The sequence below is a fragment of the Rissa tridactyla genome, chromosome 2 (genome assembly GCF_028500815.1).
Source record: "Rissa tridactyla isolate bRisTri1 chromosome 2, bRisTri1.patW.cur.20221130, whole genome shotgun sequence".
Lineage (NCBI taxonomy): Eukaryota > Metazoa > Chordata > Aves > Charadriiformes > Laridae > Rissa > Rissa tridactyla.
Window position 1 is genome coordinate 158,512,832 of NC_071467.1, and position 17,366 is coordinate 158,530,197.

Genomic DNA, 17,366 nt, shown 5'->3' on the forward strand with positions numbered 1-17,366 from the left:
TATCAGTTTTAGCATATGGGCTGGGCAACGTATAGAAAACAGTTATCAGTCTTATACTGTTGGGTAGAGAGGAGGCTGTTAAGTGGCTTGTAAGGCTCGTGGAGCCATAAACCATGTTAACAAATGAAATCCACACAGAAATACTTTCTAAGACATCATTTAGTAAAAGGCATCTAACAAATCTGTGGAGTTATAAATGTCACTGATATATTTCCTGAAGCTTACCTTGTTTTTCACTAGAATCCATGTAAAGCCACTTGTATTTAAATGACTGAAGAAATGGTGAGTTGTTTCATTTGGGAGTTTAATAAATGGTTTGCCCTAGTTTGTCAGAGTTTTCCATAATTTTACGTGACTGGCCACATAAATTTGCCGGAAAAGATCAGATAGGAGGAGGTTGGCACAGCAGAGGAATTCCAACAGAAGCACAGAGTTAATGAATCTCCACCCATGTCCAGACACGCGGATGGGGAGAAGTCCAGCCAGCAGCACCCAGCTGGGTTCCTCCGAGCCGAACACAACGACTGTGCAGCGAATTGCCTTTGCACTGGTGATGGCACCCGCAGGGGGGTGGCAGAGACTGGTAAGAAATGAGCTATATCCAGCCCCCTCTGACCACAGCTCTAAAGAGTTTTCAGGACATAGAATTATAGAATTGTTATAGTTGAAAGAGACCTTTAAGATCATCGAGTCCAACCATTAACCTAACACTGCCAAGTTACCACTAAACCACGTCCCTCAGCACCACATCTACACGTCTTTTAAATACCTCCAGAGATGGCGACTCGACCATTTCCTTGGGCAGCCTGCTCCAATGTTTGACAACCCTTCCAGTGAAGGATTTTTTCCTAATATCCAATCTAAACCTCCCCTGGCACAATTTGAGGCCATTTCCTCTTGTCTTATTGCTTGTTCCCTGGGAGAAGAGACCGACCCCCACGTGGCTACAGCCTCCTCTCAGGTAGCTGTAGAGAGCGAGAAGGTCTCCCCTCAGCCTCCTCTTCTCCAGGCTGAACATCCCCAGCTCCCTCAGCCGCTCCTCGTAAGAGTTGTGCCCTAGACCGCCTCTAGGCACACCCAGAAGGAAATTACGATGGTGCTGAAAGTCATTGGTGTAGTGGACACAGGCTGCTACATTATATCTCCTGGTGTTAAAAAGCAAGTTCATTCGGGCAACTCACATCCACCAAGACACGGCAGCGGAGGTGCCCAGCTCCTGCTCAAAACTCAACTGCACCTTCAGCTGCGTAGGGACCATGGTGCTGGGTTGAGTGGGTGTCCTGGCCTCCCCACAGCCCTCACCCCATGTGCCGGGGCTGAGCAAGGTGTGCTTCAGCTCTCCATGGGCCGTGGCTTGGCACGGTGTGGCATTTCATCTTCCTGTCACAATCTATCCACACTGAAAGCATGTGCTTATTTCCTGGGTTTTAAAGCATCTCATTAACTGTTTCAGCAATGAGGTAACTTCTTTTTAAGTCCACAAGTCTATTATTCCCCTTAAGTTACCCAAGTAGAAACTCTTCCTAAAGTTAACGGATTTGAAGGGAAAAACACGCCCTGAAGTGCCTGTGATTTCTGGTTATCCACGTTGTCTGTGCTCTGTGAATCAATGCACTTGAATCTGGTCAAATCTGTAGCCAGACAGGCTGAGAAAAAATAAATACAGCAGAGGTTTGAACTTCTTTCATACACCTTAATAGGGATATTATGCTTAAACCCCTTTGTGACCATTTAAGTGGTAAGACTATTAAAACCAGTGGCAAAAACAGCCTTCATTATGAAAATGCATTTTAAGTGTCTAGTCGATACAGTGTTAATCTTACCTATCAGTACCCTTGCACAAAAATCCACAAAATCAGGAAAAATGCAATCCTGGTCTCAGCTTACTACCTGGGGACAGTTTATGCATTTTTCCTACTTAGTTTTGATGAAATGCAAAAGCTTCTACAAGGACAAGAATCTTATGTTTACAGAGAAACAAAATATAACAGATTTTTTTTTCCCTTTTTCCTCCTGCATATTTGGATTTCTCCTGCTCACAGTCTATGACTTTCAGCTACAGGCTATGACTGATCCCTTGACAACTCTAGTCTCTGCGATAAATTGTTCAAAGTCAGACCTGGGGCTGTGTCAGTTCCTAGAATATCTGGGTTTTATATCTTCTCTAGCCTCATTTTAAATTTAAATGATAACAAATGCAATCTGACCTCAGATGGAACAGAACATATTTTTACATCAGACTGGTGTTCTTACTAATACGGCTTTGGTAAGCGTCTCAAACCCCACAATCATTTATGCTGAACCCCTACACGCTTTCTAAGAAGAAGAGGGGCCAAGAGCCACCACAGAAATGATGTACAATCCCAATTATTGCCTTGCAGGAACGCAGTGCCATGGTCTTCTGGGCACATCTATTCCCACTTTTGTCCCCAGTTCCTGTTTGTTTCTGAGTTGGATTTAGCAAATGATTTATTTGTTTCTTGTGTATGTTGGTGGGAGGATTTAAACTGATTTTTTTTTTAAAGTGTCTTCTTTTATTTGCAGATGTAGCTATTGCATTTAGCTGTGCTTTTGAAAATGTACTGCACAATCTATCCTATTCCTGGAGTTCCACCCTGACAGGATTTGAACCCAAAAGGTGGGCTATTCCCTTTTCCTTCCCCCACATTCCTTTTTGAAAAAATAAAACCAGAAATCTGTAAAATACCTTAAAACAGGCTGCCCCCCCCCCCCCCCCCCGCATTGTTTGGAAGAGATGGTCAAGGAGGGCCTGAGGCTGGAGAGGACAAACCTCACCATGCAGTTGCATGGCAAAATGGCAAAAAGGCTCCTCTGTTTTTGTGGGCAAAGGGAAATGGCTGGTGGCTCGGGCTTTATGGTGACAGAGCTAATGGTCTGAACTGGCAAGGCGCTTCTTTCAAATACTGGTTGAATTCGCAAGCCTTTTGCTCTGGTATTTAAACCTCGTTCTCACCTGTCACTAATCCCTTTCCTGTTTTCAACCAAAGGAAAGACTTGTGCCATGAACAAAGGGGAAAGAGATGCCACATATTAGTAGTCAAGATAAGGTACCAGTATTTAAACAACACCAAATGCTCAGTTCAGACAAAGAGGGATATCTCCGAGTCCAGTGCAAATACACACCCTCACATCAACTGTGGTCATCTACGGTACCCATTTTGGTTGGATTTTTTTTCCCTCTTTGACCCCTCGTCACCTCTTTATTCAGTCTCCCCCAAGCAGAGCATGATGTCTGAGTCAAGCTTTTGAACTCTCTGCCTGTAAGCAGGTTTCAAAGTAAGCAAACAAGCTCATACATCCCTTGCCTGTGTAGGTGTGTTCACATATTTTTATTTATTAACAACAAAATAAAAACATAATCTGATACAATTAAAGATGTCTTGCAGAGAGTGGTCTGTGCTGAGAAATGCTTGCACCTGGTATCGTAATTCATAATGTTTAAGAAACAAGTTGGCATTAAAAAGAATCAAATGACAATGCAGACAATGGGATCCAAAAGTCCCTCCCAAATCACCGAGCAGTAGAGAATTGGACAAGATTCTGTCTGTGTTTCCAATATTTTAGAGTAGTGGTTGCCTGCTACGCTCAAGCCTTTGATCTCATAACTTTGCCAGCTGACAATGAGATAATAAGTGTTAAGGACAATACAGCAAGAATAAAAATCAGTGCATTTTCTAGGAAGACGCTGAGATGTGACATGATCGGAGAAGCCAAGTGTATATGAAGGGCAAATTTTGCTCTCAATTGTCTAACATACATGCAGAGTTCTGAATATGGCCCGTTGCAGGAAGATCAGTTCAAAATGTTAATTCAGCAAATGAAGGAAAAAGCAGTTATTCAACTTTTTTTCTTTTTTTTTATTCCCTGAGCTGATGGGACGTCTATTATGCACAGCTCTTGCTGCATCTGTTTGTTAATCACATAATATAGCTAACACTGCCAAAGGAGGACAGAAACTATATAACAAAGCAACTGAAAAGCTAGCCTCACCCAAAAGAAAAAGATGGAAAACCAGACTCCCATTTTATATATATTTTCTGGATTGAGTGAAACAAAAACTCGTCAGGTCTGTAAGACATCATCTCAGAGTTTGGGAAGGACCACAAAGCAGAACTCTGTCAGAGCCATGGAGCCAGGAGAAGTCCTGGGGGTCCTGAGCCCTCCAGACCCTGGTGAGACAGTCACAGTTGTGCCCAAAGTGAGCATGGAGGTTGAAGGTGGTTGTGTAACCCATCTCAGCGTCCTTCTCAGAAATACTAAGCAGACAGAGATGAAGCAAATGGGAGATGGACACCACAGAGAACACCTGGGTAGTTTGCATCCAGGGAGCCCTTGGCAGCAGCCAGTGGAACGGAGATGGTCCCAGCCGTGGGGAAGGAAAGCTCCTGTGTGGTTGCACAGGCAGCACGTGCGGCCCCTGCCTGCATCCACCCTCAGCCTCTGTGTGTAATTCAGGGGGGAATTTGGATCACAAGTTGCACACGGATCAGAGTGGTGTGGAAAGGGCAGTGGTCGGGGTCCCCCACTGCCTCCGCCTGGCTGTGCCTCCGTCTCAAAGGCTGCCAAGCAGACGTGATGGGGGCTTAGCCTAGCGGGGCTCCTGCCTTTTTCCCCTTCAGCTGTAGGTCAAGGCAGGGATCATCTTATGGACAAGCCATGTAGTTCATCTCCTGGTGCTTTCCCGGGGCTGTAAGCCTGCCTGGGTACTCCCAAATCCGCCAGATTTTTGTAGTGAACAGAAAGATAGGAACCAGCGAGAGAACAGCTGGTAAAACCCACTCTGCTCTCCTGTTTCTTTGGCTGGTATACTAACTGCAGGCAACCGGCTAAAATAAATGGATATTACTGGCCCCCTGGCTTGGTCAGTAGAGGGATACATTCTCCTTCTGACTGACCTTCTCAAACACAAAGTCTTCTGCAGGTAGTATTGTACGTATTAAGATGAATTAGAATGAGTGGAAAGGAATTCACACATACATTGTTAGCAGTATTATAGGAAAAAAAACTTTCCTTTTTCTTGCACCAAAGCCACCACTGGCACTCAAAGACAATATTCAACAGAGGCAGAAAGAACTCCAAATACCAAAGACCTAAGACCCCCGTTTGCCACCCCTGTGGGATTTTCCAACGGCGTGTGACTACTGAAGTTCAGCCTAGAACTTGGCTCTGGACCAAAACCAAGGCCAGCAGAGCCTGAGTTAGTAGTTTTTTAAGAGATCCAATGCTGCCATATGTTTACCAGCGATATCGTAATTGTCTGTGCAGTACTCAGTCTGCTATGGATTTTGCAGCAGCTGTCAATAGCACTCATTCATCACGGGCCCAAGATAATTGAAGCGCTCCATCTGCTGCAGGGCCACTATTATCAGCACTGATACTTGTGTCAGTAACTTACTGAAGAAGGGCCTGAACTTGCTCCTAGTGAAAAATCAATGGGAGGATTCCTGTTGGCAGAAGTGGAGGCGGCCCTAACCCTTTCGGTACTGAAAGCCTGAGCGCCTGCTCAGCATTGGACGGTGCAGCATCCGTCCCCTTTCTGCCCCCGCATCGCTGGGAGGAAGCAAAGGCAGGAAAAGCTCTGCCGTTATCACAGAGCCTTTGCAAACCAGCCCCGCAAAGCACTCCCGAGCGCAAATCCCGGCCGAGGGAAAGGGCAGGCAAAGTAGAAAAACCAGAAACGGGCTGAAGAAACAGATGATGTCAGCTCACACGGATGAGAGAGGCAGAATTCAAGTTATGCGTTCAGTTTAAAGCCCCTGACTGTATCAACAGTCAGGCATGTTTACAGGAAAGTGCGAAAGGAATTAATCTGTTACTCAGCAACACTAATCAAGACTCCTACCCCATGCAGTTCATAAAGTCTTGCATCCATGCATACCTTTATATTCGTGTTCACAGTCAGCCCCATTCCATCTTCTGTCTGCTGTACAAAGAGAAGGAAAAAACAAGGTCTCTGCAATAAAACCAGTTATTGCAATAAAGCATTATCTTTTTCTCAGATAAAACAATTATTTTCTATCATTTGCAGTTCTCTTTTCTCCTATTTTTATCTACTTGTTAAAAAAAAAAAAAAAACAAAAAAGAAAAAAAAAACCCCTCTTTTTCTTCTTGGATTTTCTTCCAAGAAAAGAACAAACTTTCAAAAACCAAGGCTAGTTTTGACCTCTTTAACAAAGAGGGGAAAACAGAAGTTGTTGTCCTGCTGTTGCGAGTGCAGATGAGATCAAACTAGAACTTTAAATCAGAACACCCTTGAACTTTCAAGGTCAGGTTCACGTCTAAACTTTACTGCTAAGGCGAGTCAAAGCCTGTGCTCAGATGGATGTGGATGGCTCCCACTGAGTTCAGTCAGCATTCGCTGATTGTAACGGTAATATTTTTGTTGCGTTTGTTTACTCCAGTGCAGATTCTCAAGGATCTGACTTCATTTTCATTCTTTCTTGTTCGTACCCGGGATAAGAAAGGTCACTTGCTTGAATACTTTTAGGTTCTCTTTATGCGCAGAAGGATGTAAGATTAGGAAAACGAGAGCTTTAGTGAGGACAGCCATCCTTGCAGTGTCACTTTGACGGCGAAAAACAAAGAGTGCCGAAGCCTCAAAGAAGATAATGCTGCAAGGTCTCAAAATACAAAGCAAAACCACGATTTCACTTTTCATCGGAGGAGCACAGAAAGCCAGGCACTCTTCTGCTGGGCATTAATTCAGATTTTTTTTGAAATATTTTGTTGTTTGGTACATTCTAGACCGGCAAGGTTTTAAGGGATAGGTACCATTTTTTATTGGAACAATGGGAATAGCTGAAAGGGCAGTGCATGTTTGAATTCCCTGCCAGTGAAAGGATTGGGTCCCCCAGATTATCCTACAGCACCACAAGATGGAGGAAGGTCATGTGAGATCTCTGTATTGAGGTGACTGAGAAAACTGTAAAGGAAGTTTCCCATGTTGTTGTCTTTGTCTTCTGAGGATGTCTCCTTTACTTCCTCCAATACACGAGGAGTCAAGGTAGGGTTTTTTTTAAGCAAAATGGGCAGGGGGAAAGGAGAGAAGAAAAAGCAACAAGGAGGAATGTTTTGATGAGTGGCTGCAGTCAAAATAGAGATGACCCCAAGAAACACAGACATATTCCTTTGCTAAAGAGAATCATTTCATACCAGAGGGAAGAAATGAGATTTTCTTTTATATAAACTGATTTTTAGAAGAGACGTAAATCTTCTGCCTAAAAAAGATACCTTTCTTTTCAATATTTAATGAGCCTTTATTTTTGTCCATCTACTTTCAGTACATGAAAACAAGCCTCTAACGCAGGAACACACTCTCCAGCTGCGGTGTAACAGATGTGCAAACCATTAGTATCTGCTACCCATTCCAAGTCATTAAATCCGAAACCCTGCAGGAGGAGTCAAAGGTACCATCAGGGGACCTGTGGCAGTTATGGTGTTTCTACTTAGCTGATTTCACTGGAAGGGACAGTGTTTTACCTTGAGGCACAGAGGGGAGTAAGGAACTCAGAGCTGGGTTAGCTGTGGACAAAATGACTATGAAAATGTGTGACTTGACTCATAGGATCAGTTTCCTGAGCCCTTCACCATGGTGAAGGGGAAATGAATGGTGCCTCACTGACAAGGGAAGATGTAAACAGGTTCCAATGAACTTAAAAACAGTGAAAACAGAGAAGACCCTGAGCTAAAATGCTCCAGTATGTGAGGAAAAGGGCAGTGCCAGGATTTTGATTCATGAGAGGTCAGCTCCAACAGTGAAGTGATGGAAAATCCAACAGGGCAGCAAGGGAAACCTGTTCAGAGAGTGGTTAGCGTCCAGGCAGGGTCTTCATCCACGGGCGTGGAGATCCGGGATTTGGGAACCACCCTGTCATTCGCATTTAGTGCTCCTGAAACAATCACCTCCTCACAAGCCAACCAGCACTGCAAAGGGACAGTCCAAGGACTGAATGGAAAGATGCACCTTCCCTTGAAGCCAACGACAGTGTAGGCCGGGGAGTTGAGGTGTCTCCAGAAATCCTCCTGGCCCCTGCCTGCTGCGAACACAGACAACCCTGGTGCGTGCTGAAACTGGACCTTGGCAGAACCTGACTGGTCAAACAAGAGCAGAAACCTCATGCATCTTCCAGAAACCAGGGCATCTCAGTGTGCCTCAGGCATCCCAATCCCCTTCCCCGTTCAGAAGATGCTGCTTCTCCTTGGACAGAATTTCTTGGCCTTAGAACGCCCCAAATTCACAGCATTTTTGCAGACTGCATGGCATTCTGGCAGCCAGCTGACTTTCTGATGTTGCACGTGGGTGAGCTTTTGCTCGCTCTCTTGCCATCTCTCTGCAAGCAGCGGGAGCCGGAGCGGGGCAAGTGTCACAGGCAATATTCAGAAGCAATTCCGGAAACTTTATTGCTCAGAAGTGGCACTCAGCCAGCAGAGGAGAAAGAGAAGAGCTCATAGTTGTGTGCTTGCACACACTGACAAAACTGCTACTGATGAATCAGAGAGAGAAATCTGGAGAGGTGACCTTGGGAGGTCACAGAAGACTCGTTTTTGCCAACAAATATGAACATTTGCAATCAGACTGTGGCCTGGTGCCAGTCACTGTTTTATGTGCTATCTCATCAAAACATATGAATTTTCAATAGCTGGTTTAGAGGCCTACTTGCTGCAGTATTATATCTCTCCAACTCCTACAGGTTTTGAATTGTACAGATACAAAAGCAGGGTATTGAGGAAAGCTGGCACACGGATTTGCATTGTTCTCGATGAACATTTTCCTGCATTCTGAAAATCGCCGACTGGTCAAGTGCCGGAAGGTCACTAAGCAACGTGGCAAAACTGATGACAGAAGGGAGGCAAAAAAATCTCTGGAAAATGAAACTCCTCCATTGTCCGGCCTGGAAGGTCAAAAATTGCCATTTTAAGATTGCTTGTGCTAACAGAGGCTCACCCACCATAGGTGTCAGCCCTTCAGAGAGAACTACTGTAAATATCGCCATCTGTGATGTTCCTGGTGAAGGACTCTGCTGATGTAAAGGTTATTACTCATTTATAAACATATGGCTGTTGTAATCATTCGGTCCTCTATTCGTTGTGGGATTTGTGTTTTGATGGAGCTCAGTTTCAAAATAAAGCTGTTTTTTCGCTACTCAGCACTAAGGGGAGATTATCAATTTAGTTTATATTAATAACAACAACAACAGCCCACTGTGGCAAATTCTTAAATCAATAGATGTGATCTGACATTAAAAAAAAAAAATCTCATTGAAAGCAGTCAGTCTGAATGAGCACCACCCAGTGCAGTCTGAAATCAAATCTACAGTGACTGCAAAAAAGACTGGGAACAAAAAGACAGAGGATTCTGCTGTTCATCATTGTCCCAACACAATAAAATAATAAAAGCTAGCAGAAAATGTGCGTCTTTTTGGCATTATTTCCATTTTGAAAATCTAGAGAGCTAAAACACTGAGGTTTCCAGTACTTGAGCTGACAGCATCTTTTTAGCGGTACAGTGGGAGCAACGGCTCCGAAAGTGTGTTTTCAAACTATGGATTTTATTGCCCGTGTGTGTGATGTGTGAATATTTGAGCCTGTGCGTTTGTGCATATACATGCCTTTCAAATGAGCCCTTTAGATCTAAGATCCCATTTCCTCCGTATAGTCAACAAAGACCGTAAAGCAATTTCTGTCGGAGCAAGAGTTCACGTAGAAGACCTGAAAGCTAAAAATTCCCACCAAACCAGTTCAGACACAATGCATAGCTTACCTGTTGTCTGTCTGCTTCCAGAGGCAAAGGGACCGCTTCATCTGACTTATTGTAAATGTCTAGCTCAGGCTGAGATGAATTGCTTCCTAAAGTCCATTGACTTTGTGGAGAGTTTTTATTAGGCCCTTGATTAAGAGTTTTGATGACAGTGGAGCCTGTGTTTGCATGGCTGTCCCTAATATTATGCAAACTCTGAAAAAAAAGTATTTTATTCATTGCTGTACCGAGATATCTTGCAGTAAACCACACCTCCGTCCACAAATAGGCACGGCTGGGTTCCACATACCAAGACATCTCTCTCCATACTTTTCACCAGCAGATCAAACAAAACAAAAATTACCAATACGCGATCCTGTCTCCCGAGAGACTTTTTTCCTAATGGGAGACTCATCTGCCGTATTTTAGATCATGTTTAAAAAACCCCCTCATCACTGATATTGCCTTGGATTGCTCTAACATAATACTTTAACGCCCAGCCCACTTTTTGTCATTAATAATATTTATGTAATGCAGCTGCAAGGCAAAGCAGCACGTTACATCATCGCAGCTGAATGAAGGGCAAGTTGCGCTTTCTAGAGGACAGCACTGTGATGTCTGCGTTACCGACACCGAAATTCAATAATGAAAAAAGACCAAAAAAAAGGAAACGGTCATGTTGGCTTTGGGATTTTTAAAATTAAGCTTGGGGAAGGAAGATGAAGATGTACTTCAGCATCAGGGGTTTTTTAAAACTTTTTTTGTGTTTAAATCAACTTAAAAATAATTTTGTTTTTTTGGAATGCGGAGGTGGTTATTTTTATATGCAGTCTTAGTTTAGGACTTATCTTGAGCCCCTGAAATACGGTGAAAATCCATTGGAATCCACTGGAGAGTCCTCATGTCCATGAGAAAGCTTCAAATACGGAGATCTGGATTTTTTTTTTTATGTGAAAGTGTACAAATATCCCTGATTTATGGCATGTGAACGCCAAACCGCCATGGTTCTGCCTGGAGAGCTGTGGGACATTCGCAGTACAGCAGAACACCCTGCACTTTCTTGTAGCAGAACTAAACATATCAATGCAGTTAGAAACCTCACTTAGAAACTTCGGTTTCTAATAGTTAAAATTTTCTAACAGTTAGTAGTTTCCAACAGCTAACAGTTTCTAACAGTTAGAAACGTCAGTTTCTAATAGAATGTGTAAAATGTCCAGGATCTGGAATTTTTTGAATGGTAACAGCTAGTATGTCAAAAAACTTCACCTGTACATGTTTATGTTTTTCCTCTAATACACGTCTTTTAGTCTTTGAGCCAATGCGATTTCACCCTCAGTCCATGCCTGGCAAAGCTATATTAATTATGGCTGTTTGAACGGCAAAGAATAGAAGCACAGAGAGGATAAATGACTGGGCAGAGCCAGAAATAGAATCAAGATTTCCTAAAAACCATTCCAATGCCTCAACCACAAACCGGTTCCTGGGAAAAACCCAGGAAGTATACCATACTTTCCCCACCCCCCACCCCCCAATTTATTCCATTAAATGACTACAAAAGGTCTGTGGACATTCTTGCTACAGTTTAAATAGTAGCTTAATTCAGTTTATCTTGAACCTGTTCCCGTTAGGCTTGAGATAAATCAAAGCATCTCTGCAATGCAGGTATAAGTTTTATTTTTAAGCCCAGTGTTTAACTGTTGATGATTTCTCATAGCCCTGAGACGTGGGCCTGAAGAATTCAGATCTGCTTCGCACCCTTTGCAAAATTCAGAGGTATTTGGATTTAGGAATTAATAATTACAAGCAGACCATTTGTTACAGATCTGCTTCTTGGTGAATTTTAACATTAAACTCTTAGCGACAACCACTCTCCCCAAAGCCCAGAATAATGCCGGTTGTTTAAAAAAATTGTTTAAACTCATTGTTTAATCGTTTTTACAAAACAGCTCCAGAGGCAGTTTCGTCATTCCAAGGCACCGTGACTGGATAAAATGCCTGCAGTATTTCTTTTACTTTTCTCCCCCCAAAATTCCATAATAAAGACTAGAAGTGAGTTTGCCGAGTCTGTACTTAACAGGCGTAATCTCCTATTGACACATGTATAAACTACAAGGGGAGAAGCCCTATCCAGTCACAGTGTAATGCTCTATCAGTGAGATTTCTGGGATTTTTGAGCAGTGTACTCTGTATATGGCAACTGCTGGCTAGTGTTTGCCTATTCTTCACTTGCTTAAAGCCTCTGGTTTTGTCTTGAGGGTCCACATAAGGTCAACTTCCCACCCCCCAACAGTGGCATAGAAAACTGCGCTGAAGGTGGAAGAAAATGCCTCTCCTTACTGAGCAGCCAGTGTTGATAAAACAGCTCTGTGTTAGAATAGCTTTAAGGGCAAACAGTGAGGAGGTTTACCCATTCAAACAAAGTTAAGAGTGAGCAAATTCTCTTAAAGATGTACCTATGTCTGAGATCTTTGTTTCGTTTTCAGTTACTTGATAGAAAATAAAGATAAAGCCAAGAGCATTGAAAAAATCCTCAGTGCTCCTGAAAATGTTTCTTTTGTGTTCAAGAGAGAAACGTAAGAGGCGGCCACCTTAGTTAAACTGGTATTAGTATTTTTTTAAAAAATAAATCACAACCTCTTTGTTTTGTGTTTTTTGGGGGGTTTTTTGAGCCCTTTTTAACCTTTGCTTTATTTTTGGAAAGGAACAAGCATGGGGAATGCACATATTTTGCCACGTCTAATTTCCTCGCTTTTATGTGCTCAGGGCTTAAGAGAAAGCGATCAAAGGTGAGGCTGTGCGGTTTGTAAACACGAGACTGTGGTTATATCGTGAAATTTGCATATAATTCTGTCACCCGCTTCCGTTCGCTCATCCTCTCCTGGAGTTTTAGATGGCATCTCGACAAGGACTTCCCTAAGAACGTATCCATTTATAAAGTAAGACTGTGGGGTTTTCTTAGGGGCTGTCTGGCTTGGGGATGGGATGTGACTGGTTGGTCTGGTTTCAAATTTAGACGAGGGCCAAACTGGAAATTCAAGATGCCGTTAGGAGAGGACCACAAATGAGGAAGGAGTTGAGCCCGAAATGTGGGAGCAGCCCAGAACCGCCTTTGCCAGGCTCACCAGGATCAAATAATGACTCAGAGCTCCTTGAAAGAGATGCCAGTCAGGAGCCTGTCCCACATGAAACACACCTCCTCCCGCTTCCAGGGGTGCGTCCTTTGAAGTAGATGTCCTGATATTCATGCATATGTCACCAGGGATGTGGACAATGGCTTCACATGCAGATCATGTTTAAAAGGGAGGAAGAGAAATCCCCTGCATCTCTTACAGCCTCAGCTTCAGCTGATTTTACATTTTCTGTTCCTTGGACACGGAAGGCTCGTCTCTGCCCAGCCATATCATCTCTTCCATAATGCTGGAATCACACCAAGGGTTTGCTTTTCTCCCACACAGAGCCTACTCTAGGCTAAATCAACAGGCAAGTGGTGCTCAGCAAGAGCCATGTTGTAGACTGCTCATCCTACTACCTGTGGGACAAATCTTCAAATGCATGGAAAGGCTTTAGTAAACAGGCTTTTGTGAAGGGTTTTGGGATGACCTTGGGGCTGGCGGGACAGCACCTTCCCCGTGCTGTTCCCCAGTGGCCACCCTGCCACAGGCGGGGAATAGTCTCTGCTGCTTTTGCTGAAACACCATCAATCCTGTGGTGATAACTACAGTCTGAGAGATGTGTTCTGTGTTGTATGCCTGGGCTCATTGCGACCCTGCAGCCTCTCGACACATTTCCATGGACGGGTCCTGCATCGTGCTCTGCTCCACTTGTATCAAGCTGTCTTCAACGAAGCCCTTCCACAAGCCTACTTCTGCCCTGTTGGACCACCTATCCCATGGCAAAAAAGCACACTATTGCCCTCCCAGTATATATTCCTGATTTAACAGGTTGTTATGGGGCATGCATATTTTTTTAATTCCCTTCTAGGTGTTATCTTCCATGGCGAGGAGCTCAGACGTCTTCAATGAGAGCAGGAAGGACCGCATCAGAAAAGGCAGCACAGATGGAGAACTTCACCTTCTTGAGAGCTATGAGCTCATTTGCAGAGATAGAGCACTTAAAATGAATTAGTGTATTCCAACACAGCAAAAGCTATAAATAGAGCGCTTATAAATAAACTAGTTTTGTCCCTCGCTCAGGCACCAATTCAGCAGTCTCTCCCTCCGTGTCTAACACAGGCGTGCACTTACATCCCACTGATCGCGATGGGATAAGGTGCTTGCCTTCAATTAGGCATGTTTTTTCTTAATTTAAGCCATAATGCTAAATCTGTCCAGGTACCAACCCTTCTTTCCCGTTAAATCAATAGTCCTTAGGAGCCTAACCCCCGCTGTGAATCCAGATCTTACATTTTAGGATAATTTCAATGTTTTATGAATGAGAGGTAGATATTTCCTCTTTGAAATAATTCTGTTCGCGGCTCCTAAGTGACTACTCTTCCTTCCATAAGGGAGCTACTATTTGCATAGGACATCTTTCTTATTCCAACACATAAGCAGCCTCCTTATGTTGTGAAATAAAAAACATCACAACTGTTACAAATCTTCTGAAACAAGGTTTAATTTGAAAGCAAACACGTGCAGTTATCACATGTAAGCAACTCCAAACCGCCAGCACTATCATATCAAACACATGTTGATAGACCAAGCCAAAAAAACCCCGAGCCTTTCAGAGATCTGCGTTTCTGGATTGGCAAGAAGAGCTAGAACGTATGGTTCACACACATCTGCTTGGTCAAACATGCCGAGGAGAGCGGTGGCATACTCAAGGAAGTGGTCAAACATTGGATACCACCCCATGCGCATTTGGATACAGGTTCACGCCACCACTTCGCACCAAGTATGCGCAGACTGAAAATAGCCACCAGCCATGATTGTGCGGAGATGTTTGAGGTGCCCAGATCAATCTCTGAGCCTATAAGCAGACAAGACAACCACAGTGACTCAAGGCGGGAGCCTGCTGTAAGTGGACAGGATTTGCACCACAATTTCTGTTCGAACATACCAGCTCTGCGAGCAGTATCTGATCTTGCAGTTTAAGCCTGGCTTGAAAGCTTATACTGATACAGAGAAATACCTCAGGTGATAAATTAGCTTAAATACAGCCTTTCTTTACCTGCTAATTGCAAACATGGTTTTGCCCTTGCCGTGTTTGCTAGCTCAAGGAATGTCATGTGGGTATGCGAGACGCCTCTGAGCGCCTGCCGTCAGGTCACCAGCCTCTCCGATGAGTCCTCCTGCCTCTTTAACCATTTTCTCCTTGGCTGATCTTTACATCAGAGTGCAAAGCTTTTTCCTTGCAGAAGTGGTGCATGTTCCTGCTTGCTGCCCTGTGTGCCTTTTAGTTTCTTTAAATTTAGCTGCAAGTTCATTTTCTTTGCTTATTTTCACATGCTTTCTGTACATGCACCAAAAATACAGTCATCAGTGCTTTGTTTTGGTTTTAAATAGGGCAGCTAGTTTCAGAATAAGCTGGCACAAGCAAGTGAGAAATCTACCACATTTACATCAGCTGAGCAGCAGGCCCAGAGGCTGAAGACAAAGCAATGCCCAACACCAAAATAAGATACTGGGTTTTGAAATGTTTGGGATTTTTTAACCCAGCTTTAAAAGCTAGCTCTTCTAATTGAACCATAGCACTGGGAAGAATTTTGTTGCTTTAAAGAATTCTGACATAATTAATGCCATATATTAAGCTTAATGGTGGAGCTGACTTTATATACTATGAAGTCATGCATTTAAAAAAATTCACTTCCCCTACTAAGATGCCAGAATATGCTGAACTTCAGGCTGCAGAGCAAGACCTTTGTCGGGGCAAGTGAAGCAAATTCTATATTACGAAATATTTCAGTCTTTTCAAATGACAAAGTTCCGTGTATTTGTTGGTACACAGGTTAGGAATGATTGCAGAATCACATAGACTGCCAGATGGGCACAGTTGGGCTCTTCCACCCTGTCTCTGAAACTTTCGGAGGTTGCCACCAAACCTCTAAGCACAAAAGTTTCTGCGGAGCCCTCTGGAAGCAGCCGTTAAGTTCAACTGTGCACCGCACCATGCAAAAATCAAGCCCATTTCTTGCAGGTGATGCTGAAGGTCATTCCTGTCTTTTGTTAAAAACTGGGGCAATAGGGAAATAATTTCACTGTGTAACTTTGATTATTTTTTTTAAGGAAAATGGTAAGAACATTTAAAATAGTAGAGCATTTCATTTTGTCTTGGTCATTGCTAAAAAAATCTTACACTTTAAAACAATTTTATAGTATTTTCCAGCCACGGTGTCTGGAGATGCTAAAAGAATCTGCCAATGTCACCTGGACCTTAAGAACAAACACATTCATCTTGAAAGAAGACAGACTAAAATAAAGGGCCGAACTCTACTCCCACAGAAATTTATCCAGCAGAAACATTTCTAAGGCACCGAACAAACCCTGCAGTGGCTGGGTCCTCAATTATTCTGTATTAAGTACTGTCTCTGGAGAGGTGCTTAAAAATTCATAATACGGTGTATCTATTGATGTATTTAACGGAACTCTGGAGTAAGGAAGTAGAACTCTCCACCACTGTCAAGATAACACTGCCAAATTTTCCTTTGGATCTGTACACCTCCAGATGAAAACCTGAGTTCCCTTGGGGCCCAGATATTATAGTTGGAGCTGACAGCTTGGATCTCTATTGTAAGAAATTATTCATGATATTAGCAGTTCTTTCCTCTTAAGGTAAGCATGTGAAATATTACATCTTCACTCAGATTTCCTGCAATAACCTGATACATAACTCAATATTAGGAGACATTCATCAGCAAGAACAAACGTGTAAGCCTTAGCGCGGCAGTATAATATAACAAAACTCGATACCAGGATGTAGCTGTTGAAGTGAACTTGCAAAGAATAGCAACTATACAGACATTACATCAAGTCGGGAGCCTTTTAGGGAAGGCAGCTAGATACATGCACTGTGAGGCTTTCTCGCTATATATCAAGTCCTTCCTCTGCATGAGAGGAGTCCGGCTTTACAATAGAGCTGCACTCGCTATTGCACTGTGAAAATATTTGCCCTTTTTTATCTGTTACCCTAGTCTAAGCCTGTCAATTTGTAGAATATATGGGAGTAAGCTGTGTGTTGCTATTGAAATGCTCCATCTGAAAACTCTGATATCAAACATGCAAGAAACAAGAGGGAGGTTGAAGCCCTGCGTGGGAACAGGGCAAGGCTTTCCATTGAGCGTAGCTCCTTGAGTGAGGGGTTTCTGCTTATGTGACTCCCAGTTCAGAATTATACCATTCAGGAGTGGTGATGCCCAGGGAGAGGAGCCATGCCGGGGACGTACATTATGCATACCTAAATGAAAGCAAATTTAAGTCATAAGGGAGTCTCGGCTTGAACAAGGTGCGAATTAAATCAATTGGCATTATTCTCTACATTTGACCAAAACCTGACGGTGCCTAACATGCTCTGAATACATTCTTAACATTTAGCGTTCTTAAATGTTAAATCCTGCTTTCCCCTGACAAATAAACAAGGGTGCAGCTGATGATTTGATTTCAAAACTTTTGTT